This window comes from Nymphaea colorata, chromosome 7, assembly GCF_008831285.2.
Source record: "Nymphaea colorata isolate Beijing-Zhang1983 chromosome 7, ASM883128v2, whole genome shotgun sequence".
In the NCBI taxonomy this organism is placed as follows: Eukaryota; Viridiplantae; Streptophyta; class Magnoliopsida; order Nymphaeales; family Nymphaeaceae; genus Nymphaea; species Nymphaea colorata.
In genome coordinates this window covers 22,979,750-22,991,417 of record NC_045144.1, presented here as the reverse complement: position 1 = coordinate 22,991,417, position 11,668 = coordinate 22,979,750, and the positions used below count along the sequence as shown (strand labels likewise).

At 40.2% G+C, this 11,668-nt stretch overlaps 1 pseudogene; it reads right to left on the bottom strand.

The window, feature by feature from the left end:
* Window positions 1–5,448: 5,448 nt before the first annotated feature.
* LOC116257227 (L-type lectin-domain containing receptor kinase SIT2-like) lies at window positions 5,449–11,424 on the bottom strand (annotated as a pseudogene).
* Window positions 11,425–11,668: the final 244 nt, after the last annotated feature.

Sequence of the window (11,668 nt, the reverse complement as noted above, 5' to 3'; positions counted from 1 at the left end):
CTACGGTTCAAAGCTTCCTGAGGGATTTTGTAGGTTCATTGATCAAGGGATTAGATTAGCAAAGCCCAAAAAGCCCTCGCAAAGCGATGCATGCATCGACTTAGCCCTATGATCCGCTAATTCATCTCTTGATCTGGTATTCTGGGGAAACCCTTGATTGGGAACCTTCTTTTCCTGCTTGAATCTGACTGAAAATGAAGAAGACAAGGAAACCTTTTCAGTATGAACAAGGATATCTACTGAGAATCACAACAGGAATTTCCCAAGAAGCATCATATGCATTTCAACCACCTCTATTGAACAATTTCACTAGCTACATGCATGCCATCCTGTCCTTTCTGCATTTACCACCAAAGCAGCAATGCCATATGAAATTCAAAGGAGTGCCCATTAGAAAATCAGATGTTCCTTATTTATAGGGATGCCAAGGATTGGATTCCAATGGGATATATCTTAACCGTATCCATTTTTTTGGATATCCATGTACTCCGATTTGAGTACAAATAAAGAGAAATCAAATCTGAATCCAAATGCGAATTTTGGACTGAATCCAACCGATTTTCAAAATGCATGTAAGAGGATTGGATATAGGAAGTCTGAATCTGCATACAAATTGGATCAGATATTTTTGTATCTTTGATCAATTAAATTCTATTTCTTAATTAGATATTATTATTTTTTTATATCCGATTTTGTTGGAATGGTCAAATATCCAATTCAAAGTGGATATAAGAAGATTTCTACCCATTTGTGGCTATAAAAAAAAAAACAGTGGTGGAACTAGCAATTTTTAGCTGATGGGCATTATTTAAATCATTCTCATACTTTAAGGGGCTTTAATATTTACAAATAACTAAAGAATCAAAGGTACATATATAAATATAGCAAAAATTTGTGGGGCTGGTGCTCGTAATTGCCCATACCACTCCACTGGAACCTCATGAACGCATAGGTGTTTTCTGGCCCACTTCCACCTTACCCGATGATGATAAAAGGAAGATCAAGAATGAGGAGAATCTGGCATCTATTCAGCCAAAGAGAGATTTCATTTCACCCGCCAAGAAGCTGCCAACACAAATTGTTCCAAATCCTCCCAAAATATTCTAGCCAATAATCCACCACCACCACCAGGGTTGTACACGAGCCAACTTGGGGCCAGCTGGATCTTGACTCATCTCAAAAAACTCGAGCTTGAGCTCAATTGGAACCAGAGCACATGCTCGAGCTCGATTCGACTATATGGTGTTGAGAATGAGCTCAACTCAGTTAACTCATTTATCTTAACCTATCTTTTTTTTTTTAGCTCGTCAACTCGTTAACTCATTTAACTAATTCAACTATGATGAACCAGTTTTACATAGTTGAGGCAAGCCAAGTTTAAACCAGATTGGTTCTTACAACTTGAAATTGACTCGTTTAACATTTTAAACATAAATTTAAACTCAAACTCAACTCATGTATAAATTATTCAAGTTGGGTAGAGTTTTTTCAAGCAAGTTGAAGTCGAATCGAAGTTAACTCGATCCATTGCTACTGCCTCCTTTTTACAGTCATTATCATGTAAGCCCGCATTTCTTTCTTTCCACAAGTTGTAGACTGTTAAGACACATAGACCAACAATTCTTGAACAAAAGCATGCAAAACTTCTGCTTCCAACACCTTTCATCTTTTCTTGCAAGGAGAGTTGGTACGAATATTAATATTGAACTTCCGGCCCACAAAACACCGGACTTTCGTCAACTGTTTCTGCATCCCTTTCAAACTGGGCATCTTGGTAATCGCTAGTAATACACCAAACCAGTGGATTCAATCCATAGTTGGGAGCTTCTTTTAAAACATGCACATCTCAATGGGTCTTTCTGGTCCTTCCTCCTGATATTATTGTAAATGTCATTACGTTTCAGTGAGGATGCCTCCTGTCCATTAATCCACAAAAGCTTATCAGCTTCTCCATTCAAAGAGATAGCATAATATACCCCACGGAATCTAGTGATACTTGGCCAAGTAAATCAGAAAAACTTTACTTCACTTAAAAGTTTAGCAAAGTCTACTCCACCTTTCTCATAGAGGGAAAAGAGGGCGCCACATAGATCTGTCCATGCATTTCATTGCATAATGTCTTACGTCTAGGATCTTCTGAATCCCTCCACTAGAAAAGGAGCACAGTTGCACAGTCTTTCTCCATCGAAGCCAAAATGGAACATGGAATCTTAAAAGCCAAGAGTCAAAAGCCCATAACCAAGCCTACCACATGTCAGAACAAACAAATTCACCCCGTGAATTCCCCATGTGTTAACAAGGTAAACAATAGAATAACTAGGTAAACGGCCATTTTGTTTCATTATAAATACACTCAAAGTTCGTATTTGTTTAATGCAATGAAAAATATTTAAGTAGACCTTTAAAAGTTTAAAAGTCATGTATAAGTGTACGCTTTTGTCTAAAAGGAGTGGTCTATGAACAGTATGCATGTCGTACATTAACTTTTACGCACTCATGCCGACTATTTCTTTCATAATTTGTTTTTTTGGAAAAGATGCAAACATGTTTAAGAACAAATCATAAACATAGACAAAAAAAAAAGAATGCTTCATTTTAGATCCATATTTCTTAATTTTGGTGCTGTCGGTTCAATTAGATTATGACCTTTGTTGATTTGTGATAAATGTGTTTTTGTTATTTAATTAACTTTTGCAAATAAAGTGGACCTACGCTTAATTTAGGTCTTGCTTTTGATAAAGGACACCAAAAAGACAAGTGGGTTCGACCCATCTTCTGTAAATCAATTATGCATGGCCATATATCAAATATGTAAATCAATTAACGGACATTAGTTCTTGTTCTGTGTTTCTAAGCTTCCATTTACTTACAGGTTCTTTCTCTAGTCACCTCCAAGGCCAAGTCTCACAGCTACATTTCAATTGTTAAATGAGATCTTGCTGTTGCAAATAAAATTTTGGCAAACTCTTCCGGAATTCTTTCTTAACTTATTTGTATTGATAATATATAGGATTACTATAAATATATCAATATTGTTTCCACCACTGTCACAGATATAGCAAGATTTTCACTAATCTGGCCATGTTTATGAGAAACAAGTAAAAATATCAGGAAAATATTGTGATTTTTCCCAAAAATTTTCAGATGAAAAACAACTTTACTGAAAAATGATGGCACGGCTGCCACTTAGGTCCTCAAAGCATGCCCTGAACCCTTAGACACGGGGGCAAAGGTAAGTTTATAAGGTATCTTCCTCCAACCTGAAGCAGATGTTTTGTGAAAAGTAAGCAAAAATATCGACTGCATGATGGCAACAAAAGAAGGATGAGGAAACATGAGGCAGTTCATTCAAGAGAATGCCTATCCAGAAAAATGGAAAAAAAATCAGTTCCCCACTTTTCTCATTTGAATTCAGTCCCTAAATAAGTGTATTTATACATGCTGAACAACATCTATCCAAAATATCTCAATGAGGATATCAAAATGATTTTTTCTACATGGTTCAGATTTATGCATTATTAAATTGAAGAAGCGCAATAATTCAATACTAGAGAAGCCCACACAAATTTTGGCTCATATTTATGAGTAATTGAATCCTTTTATGTACTTAATATGATGTGAACCAAAATTCGTTTTTGTTCAAATAAATTCAACTCACTCTCTCCCAACTAGCTAGACTCTTCCAACCTCAGTATGTTCTCTCTCATTCCTCACCTCACCAAAATTAGTTTTTATGGACCGCTGCTGACTTGTATATTTTTTTTATTCAATTTTCTTTTTGTGGTTTGTTCTTGTATCTAGGGGACTTCTTGTCCCCAAATTTTGTTATGCATTAACATTTTATCGGCACCTGCTCTTTATCTCTCATCCATCACTTTTTTCCCTTTTCCTCATTGGGATACATCGATATTATATGTTGAGGCTATATGAACATAAAAAGAAGATCTGTTCTGACAAGGGTAGGAAGAGAGAATGAGACACGAGTAATACTTCCTAAGAAGGTCAGCTTTCCAAAAGAATTTTCAACGTCTCTCTTTCAACTGCTTTAGATCCTGACATGAGGAGTGAAGGCAACACCCCTAAAATTTCTTAACATACCTTCCCTCTCCACCCACTAGGCTCGACGATCCTTCGCTGTCCAGGGAGCTGGAGTTGCCTTCCTGCCCTTGCTGGACTGTTAGGTCACAATCGACCCTCACTGCCCTTGCTAGCAGGGGTGGAACCAGAAATTTTTTGTTGCAGGGGCTAAAATTTTAATAAGTACAGCACAATTATTTTTTCATATTTTTTATATAAGTTAAACTAAAATTTACATATAATTTTTTGAAATTTTAAAAATCTAAAGGGGTGGTGTAGGGAGGCATGGCTCTACCCGCCCCCTGCCTCCGCCCTTGCTTTCTAGTGGCAAGGGTTTGTCAGCCCTTTGATGCCCAACAAAAGGTGATGGTTACCCCTGGCAGCACAGCGAGGGTATGTCATTGACTCTCTTAGCAGAGGTGTCAAGACTTTGCCATGGCTATTGCCCTTTCGAACGGTGAGGGTTGTTGTCTATCCTCATCGTTTAGTAAAGGCTGTTTTCTTTTTTATCTTATGTTTTTTCTAATTAGTCAAAGAAAGGACATTTCGTATATTATTATTTTAATACTTTTAATTGGAGAAATTGCTGTATGGGGGTTTGAAGCACAAGCTAATGGCCTTTTTATGAAGTTCAAAAGATAAGGAGCATTCTTGTTATTTGATCAATTGTTGAGCGCATAAGTGTACTTCTTTTGAAAATCTGGCTAAGGTAATTATAATAGTACTCTTTGATTTTATAAATTATTCATTGTAGAAAAGCTATTCACCTATCTCATGCAAAAGTACACTGTAGGTATTTTGTTATATAAGCCCGAAGATATATATATATATATATATATATATAATTGATGCTTATCGCAATTAAGATTCTAGTGAAGTTACTAAATCCAAATCAGAAGTTGTGCAATAGAAAAGGCTTGTTTGATGGTTTAGTTTATTGATATCACCTAACCTAATATCAAAAATGCTGTCAGAAAAGGGTAAGCTACCCTAATTTGCAAAAACTAAACTACTGGGCCTAGGGCAATGAAAGAAAGGCAACAACGGGACACTGTGTTATAGTTGATGATAATCATGTCGCTTAAAGAGTAAGAAACAAAATGCATGCTATGTCTAAATCTGGCGTAGGAAGGGAGAATTTTCTGTGCCATGGCTACCACAACCTATGAGTAGTGAAGATAATGGTCAATGAGGAACTAATGTATATTCATAAGAATATAATTTCACAAGTATTAAATAATGCAAACATTTTGCTTGAGGTAGGTGGCCTGCGGGACCCAGCTTTCAGAAAATAACGTCATAGGTCTTGTCAATTCACTGATCCTATATGAGTTTTCGGATGCCTCGGAAATGACGTGTTGAGAATTGTCTTCATACGTCACAAGCCAGAGTTACCCTTCCCGGAGCAGATGATACCTTCCTGTATGGGTCCGAGTTTCCTGAGGTTGACAATGCCTTCTCGGATGAGACTGAGCATGCTGAAGTTGACGATCCCTGATCCAAAGATGGATACTGCAGAAGGAGTTGGTTCATGCCTTGATCATGGATACCTAGATTCTGGTGTTCTAGATCTTGTAGCAGCACATCCCCATTAAGAAACTGAGTCAACTGCCACATGTTTGGCCTTGATTCAGGTGCACTCTGTGAACAGAGCAGGCCAAGCTTCAGCACAAGCTCTGCTTCCTCGACGACAAAGCTCGTTCCGAGCCTTTTATCCATGGCATCCAGTATTCGTCCACCTTTCCACATAGAGTGGACCAACTCCACCAGAATCATCTCGTCAGAGGGCCTTTCGGGCTCAATTGGCCTCCTTCCACAGGCCACCTCTAGGAGCAAGGCACCATATGAGTACACATCGGAGCTTGTCGTGGATTTGCTGGTGCGAGAGAGCTCCGGTGTCATGTAACCTAGACTACCAACGACGTGGGTAGTCTTGGGATTGGTACCATGGTCATGTTGGTGTTTGGAACTTGATCCATACTGGACACTCATATGCAATACCGCGGATCCAACTGCGGGTTTGCCCTAATCCTTATGTTTAGAGGATGGACACCGCTGGTGTGTGTCTGTCTATGTGTTCATCTGAGAGAGAGAATACAAGGGATCTGTGCGATCGTGGACGTAGGAGATTATTGCTCTAAACCATGTAAATCGTTGTCTTCTTCCGTGTTGCTTCTAACCCCCTCTTGAGAGTGCGAGAGGTGAGTTTATTGTGTGTTGTTCCTAACAACTGGTATCAGAGCTCGGTTCATTCACGGTAGGAACAATGGCACTGGAAGAAGGAAAGGTCAGAATCGAGAAGTTCGATGGTAAAGACTTCGGATTCTGGAAGATGCAGAATGAGGACTACTTATATCAGAAGAAACTACATGAACCGCTCATGGGAGCGAAACCCGCAACAATGGCTGATGCAGATTGGCAGTTGCTAGATAGACAAGCCCTTGGAGTCATCCGGTTGACGCTGGCCAGAAACGTCGCCTTCAACATTGTTAACGAGAAGACGACAGCAAGTCTGAGGAAGACGCTAACAGATATGTACGAAAAACCCTCTGCTTCGAATAAGGTATATCTGATGCGTCGATTATTTAATTTGAAAATGGCTGAAGGTGTCTCTGTTACGGATCACATAAATGAGTTCAATGTTATTACTTCTCAATTATGTTCTGTGGATATTAAGTTTGATGATGAGGTTCAAGCCCTAATTTTACTGTCATCTCTACGGGAGAGTTGGAGTGCCACTGTGACCGTCGTGAGTAGTTCATCGGGGTCAAGCAAATTAAAGTTCAGTGGTGTTCGAGATTTAATACTTAGTGAGGACATTCGCAGAAGAGAGGCAGGAGAACCTCTCGGTTCTGCCCAAAATGTTCAAAATAGGGGCAGAACTAATCAACGCTACCAAGAGCGTGGAAGGTCCAAATCTAAGGGAATGAGTCAATCCAAACCTTGAAGTGATGGCTGTTGGAACTGTGGTAAGCCAGGACACCGGAAAAGAGATTGCAGGTTGTTGAAGAAGAAGAACCCAAATCGTGAAGATGATTCAGCAAATGCAGCAACAGAAGATATAGCTGATGCACTTGCCTTAAGTGTACATAGCTCTATTGAGTCTTGGATTTTAGACTTAGGTGCATCTTTTCATTCAACGTATTCTAATGAAAGTATGCACAACTATGTTGCAGGAAAAATCGGCAGAGTATACCTTGCAGATGATGAACCTCTGGATATTGTAAGAAAAGGTGAGGTTCACATAAGAATGCAGAATGGACATGTATGGAAGTTAAAAGATGTCAGACATGTCCCAGGGTTGAAGAGGAATCTCATTTCGGTCGGGCAGTTAGATGATGAAGGCTATGTTACTACCTTTGTTGGTGGATCTTGGAAGATAACCAAAGGTGCTATGGTTATAGCACGAGGTCACAAACTTGGCACTTTGTACATGACTGCAGATGTGAAAGACACAGTGGTTGTTGTAGAATTGCAGGCTTGGGCATATAAGTGAGAAGGGAATGAAGATCATGACAACAAATAACAAGTTGCATGACTTGAAATCTGTAGACATTGGGCTATGTGAAGACTGTGTTTTCGGGAAACAGAAAATGGTTACTTTCTCAAAGTTGGACGGCCTCCAAAGAAGGAAAAGCTAGAGTTGGTGCATACTGATGTTTGGGGACCAGCTCCAGTTCGTTCCCTTGGAGGATCCCTATACTATGCCACATTCATTGATGATTGCACAAGGAAGGTATGGGTTTACTTTCTCAAACATAAATCTGACGTGTTTACTGTTTTCAAAAGGTGGAAAGCAGAAGTAGAAAATCAGACCGGAAAGAAGATTAAATGTCTGCGGTCAGATAATGGAGGTGAGTATGACAGCAAAGAGTTTAAAGATTTTTGTGTAGATCATGGGATTCGAACACAAAGGACAATCCCTAAAAAGCCACGACAAAATGGGGTTGCTGGAAAAATGAACAGAACCCTTTGTGAAAGAGCAAGAAGCATGAGACTGCATTCAGGCTTGCCAAAGATATTTTGGGCGGATGTAATCAGTACAGCTGCATACTTGATAAATCATGGGCCTTCTGTTCCTTTGGACTATGGGATACCTGAAGAAGCCTGGATCGGTAAGGAGGTAAATCTTACACACTTAAGAGTCTTTAGTTGTGTCTCTTAGATACATATAGACTCGGATAGAAGGGATAAATTAGATCCTAAGTCCAGGAAATGTTATTTCATTGGTTATGGAAATGATAAGTTTGGGTATCATTTTTGGGATGATAAAGCGAAGAAAATCATTAGACATAATGATGTAGTGTTCAATGAAATGGCTCTGTACAAAGACAGGGATAGTCTTATGTCTGAGAAGAATCAAGTGAAGACATTGTATAACTTCAAGATGTCTCTGAAGATGATGTTGCAATTAAGACTCAAGATGGAAACAGTCAGATGGAACAAGAACCAAGCACATCCCAACCTCCATTGAGGAGATCAAGTAGAAGGCCGAAACCAAATCGAAGGTATTCTCCTTATTTACATTACCTATTGTTAACTGATGCCGGAGAACCCGAGTGTTTTGATGAAGCAATGCAGGTTACAGATTCAGTCAAGTGGGAGTTAGCCATGAAAGAAGAGATAGACTCTCTACATGCTAACAGAACATGGAAACTAACTGAGCTTCCTTGTGGAAAGAAGGCATTGCAAAACAAATGGGTATACAGGATTAAAGAAGAAGCAGATGAAAGAAAAATGTATAAAGCAAGGTTAGTAGTAAAAGGTTTTCAACAGAAAGAAGGTATAGATTATACAGAAATTTTTTCTCATGTTGTAAAACAAACTACTATAAGATTGGTATTAAGTTTAGTTGCAGGTGAAAATTTATATTTGGAGCAACTAGATGTAAAGACTGCATTCCTTCATGGGGATTTGGAGGAAGATATTTATATGGTACAACCTGAAGGTTTCCAGGTACGAGGAAAGAAAAATCTTGTATGCAAGTTAGAGAAGAGTCTCTATGGTTTAAAGCAGGCACCGAGACAGCGGTACAAAAAGTTTGATAACTTCATGGGGAGAATGCCTTCAAGAAGTGTGATATGGATCACTGTTGCTATTTTAAGAACCTTGATAGTTGTTATATCATTTTACTATTATATGTGGATGATATGCTTATTTCGCTAAAGATTATTCTAAAAGAATTGCATGTAAAGGAAGATAAGAGTGTTCTCTCTTGTGACAGTCAAAGTGCAATTCATTTAGCCAAGAATCCAGTCTTCCATGCTAGAACAAAGCATATTGAATTGGAGTATCATTTCATTAGAGATTTGTTGGAAGAGAAGATACTATCTCTTGAAAAAAATCATGGAACAGAGAATCCAGCAAACATGTTGACAAAGCCAGTGACTGCTGAGAAGCTGAGGTTATGTTAAACCTCAGTTGGTCTCCAAGGTTGATTGATGAGGGGACGTCGCACAGGTTGAGTATGTGATGTACAAGCACTTGGATGGATCAAATTCCAAGTGGGAGATTGTTGGTGTATGGAACTTGATCCATACTGGACACTTATATGCAATACTTGAATTACTTTTTCTATATGTAAGGGCATATATGTCATTTTGTACAAATGCGGGTTTGCCCTAATCCTTATGTTTAGAGGATGGCCGCTGCTGGTGTGTGTCTGTCTGTGTGTTCATCTGAGAGAGAGAATACAAGAGATCTGTGCGACCGTGGACGTAGGAGATTATTGCTCCGAACCACGTAAATCGTTGTCTTCTTCCTTGTTGCTTCTAACCCCCTCTTGAGAGTACGAGAGGAGAGTTTATTGTGTATTGTTCCTAACAGGTCATAGAGTCTGGCAAGCCCAAAATCACCCAACCTACCGTTTAGATCACCATCCAACAAAACGTTACTTGCTTTAACATCTCTATGCACGACCACTTGCTCCCACTCTTCGTGAAGGTACAGCAAGCCGAAAGCAATTCCCTTTAGAATCTTGAACCTCTGTTCCCAACTCAGCCTGCTCCCTTTCGTCGCAAAAAGATGACTGTCTAGACTCCCGTTCTGCATGAACTCATAAACCAGGAGTAGATCTTCGCCTTGTCTACACCAACCATGCAATTGGACCAAGTTTCTGTGCCTCATCCTCCCCAAGCTTGACACTTCTGCCACAAATTCCCTCATCCCCTGCTTTGAACAATGTGAGACTTTCTTCACTGCAACCTCGATTCCGCTTCTGGGCAGCACACCTTTGTAGACACAGCCAAAGCCTCCTTTCCCCAACTCTTCCTTGAAACCTTTAGTTGCCCTGTAGATTTTCTTGTAGGGGAGCCTATGTGGGTAGTCCATCTCCCATCCTTCTATCTTCTCAGACGTGAGCTTCCTCTTCCTCTTGGTCAAATAAGATATGCCAACCGTGAAGATGAGAAATAAGAGGGCCACTAATGCTGCAGACATGAAAAGGAACAGCTTAAAAGACTTCCATAGTGGAGTACGATCCCGAGGAATAGAAGGAAGGCGTGAGAGGTCCAATTCTGGTGTGTTTCCGTCCATCGCAAAGCTCCATGCCAAGATGTAGTGCTTTCTTTCTAGCTTTTGAATGCCACCAGAGAATCCAACATACATGTGTTCAAGCAGAACAGGGGATAGATCAATGGAATATGATATGAGGGAATGGTTAGGCTTGAGCGGGTGTGACAATGGAGCTATGGTGACATTAAGCTGCTTTCCCTGCCCATCGTACTCTATCCATGCCTGAATGGTGGTCTAGCTGTCAAGAACCACTTTTTCTTTCTTGCCAAACTCTGTATAGTAAGTGGCAGGCTTCGAGAAACTGGAGTTGGCACCGTTCACATCGATGCCCAGATGGTTTCCATCTTTATCATTCATTTTTTCTTGTTGAACCGTGCCGAATTCAACTGCAAATACATGATTGGCTGGGTTTCCGTTGTTCTCCCCGTTGAAAAGGCCGAGGTAGCTGCCTCCGGTGGCCTGCGAGAAGTTGGTGGCCGGCACCAGGACAAATGCAAAGCCATGGCCGCCTGACTCCGGGAACTGGGATACGATTTCGAACACGAAACGGGTACTAAACGATTTGGTTTTCTTAGCACCAGGAGGCTTTTTGAACTGCAGAATGGCAGGGTAGAACGCATGGCCTTTGATGCCTGGATTCGTGGCAAGGTAATCGTTGGTCAGGGAAAGAGCCCCCGTTCTCGTAACAGTTGCAGAGTCGGATAGGTTCAGGTCTGAGGGGCAGAAGCGGTTGAAGAGAAAGGTGCTGTTGAGTGAAGTTGTAGGTGATCTGCAGATATGAGCAAGAATGTGAACAAGGAAGATGAGAAGGAACCTTGAACGGGGAAGGGCCATGACAGAGAAGACGGCTGAAAATCACAAAAAACGCAACCTTTTCATTTCCACGGTTTGGCGTCAATGGACGCTTTCTTATAAGAAGTGTGGATGGGAAAGGGAGGGGGGACGGAAGACTATAATTTATTTCTGGTCATCGGAATTGGAGGAGTGTGCCACTCTGTACACAACGTATGTACATCATAGGTAGAGTATATTTACTTCAGCATTGTACGTGTACAGTGACATTCTTAACCTATCATTA